Source organism: Sinocyclocheilus anshuiensis, unplaced genomic scaffold (assembly GCF_001515605.1).
Source record: "Sinocyclocheilus anshuiensis isolate Anshui unplaced genomic scaffold, SAMN03320099.WGS_v1.1 scaffold1098, whole genome shotgun sequence".
In the NCBI taxonomy this organism is placed as follows: domain Eukaryota; kingdom Metazoa; phylum Chordata; class Actinopteri; order Cypriniformes; family Cyprinidae; genus Sinocyclocheilus; species Sinocyclocheilus anshuiensis.
The window spans coordinates 1,184,423-1,185,745 of NW_015538053.1; the positions used below are offsets into that span (position 1 = coordinate 1,184,423).

Genomic DNA, 1,323 nt, shown 5'->3' on the forward strand with positions numbered 1-1,323 from the left:
GGGCCGTTTGCATTTTTTTTTTTTTTTTTTGTCGCTGTGGTTGCGTTTTTTAAAAAACGCTTCTGTGGGTCTGGGCAATATGCGTTAACGAGTTAATAGATTCACCCAAAAATTTAAATAAAGCTGTCATCATATACTCACCTTTATGTAGTTGTAAACCGATATGGCTTGATTTCTTCATTGGCATACAGAAATGTTGTAAATAATGTTAGTTTCAGTCAGCTATTTAGATATTTTTCCCCCACAGAAGAAATTCATAATGGTTTAGAATGACATGAGGGAGAACAAGCTAAAACCCCAGTTAAAAGAATTGTTTTCATAAGAGTACTTGCATGTCAATACATTATACATTTTTAAAGTAAACATCAGGTTCAGTGTAGGCAAACTTGCATTGTTATTACATTGTGTGGTGTGCATTTTCTGAAAACATGTCTCATTCAATCTAGATTTGAGATGTAGAACCATTTAATGGCCTTTTGGAGAGTTATTGAACCTGCATTCAACATGGTTTGTGTGACCAGAGCGAGAACAGCTACAACGAGGAGAGAAGTTATAGTAGGAATAACAAGCAATGCAATGGTAAATATTGCTATTATATTATTTGTGACAACGAAAATGTTATATTTATTTTTATTTTTTTGATGTGCACGTTACATGCATGTAACATAATTATTTAAAATGTATTTTGACAGTGTCAGTCTCTGCAGCCCTTCGATGAGTTCCTCCTCTTCAGTCCACCTTTCAGTCAGTCTTCCACAGAGAGATCTGGCCTTACACAAAACACTTGGGATGGATTCATTTGGTTTTATTTGTACAGACTAGAATATTAAATATAATGTAAATGCAAATATATATAACTTTAATACAGTTTCTTGCTCACTAGTGTAATCTAAACATGTAAATATAAACACGTACATTTTAGAAACTTTGATACAGTGTAATAGTTATTTAAAATACCAATAACTGTGATAGTGTAATGGTATGTTTTTTTTTTTAACACTTCTGCCACTTGGAGGACTGATAGGTCAAGCAGATCACTGGTGACGCCACTGTAAACATTCTCCTGAGATGAAAAACAAAGGTATAGTGTAAATTGACCATTAAAAAAATAAAAATCTTCCACCAGTCATTACATGTTGCATACATTATGAATGGAGCCATATTCAATATGATTGTGTTTTTGTCTTTTTTCTGCTAGGGCTAATCATATAGGCATGTTATACATTATGAATATAGCAAGATATAAAAATATGTAATTAGACCAGTGATCCTCAAATCTGGCTCGCGAGATCCACTTTCCTGCAGAGTTTAGCTCTAACCCTA

The 1,323-nt window shown here is 33.3% G+C and overlaps 1 long non-coding RNA gene across 1 annotated transcript in view; it reads right to left on the reverse strand.

Annotated features, from left to right (window-relative positions):
• Positions 1 to 1,117, reverse strand: part of LOC107682347 (uncharacterized) — a 23,824-nt gene extending 22,707 nt beyond the window's left edge. Inside the window, exon 1 of the long non-coding RNA XR_001633461.1 lies at positions 1,058 to 1,117. This is a non-coding gene — a long non-coding RNA (uncharacterized LOC107682347). The remainder of the gene's footprint in view (positions 1 to 1,057) is intronic.
• Positions 1,118 to 1,323: the final 206 nt, after the last annotated feature.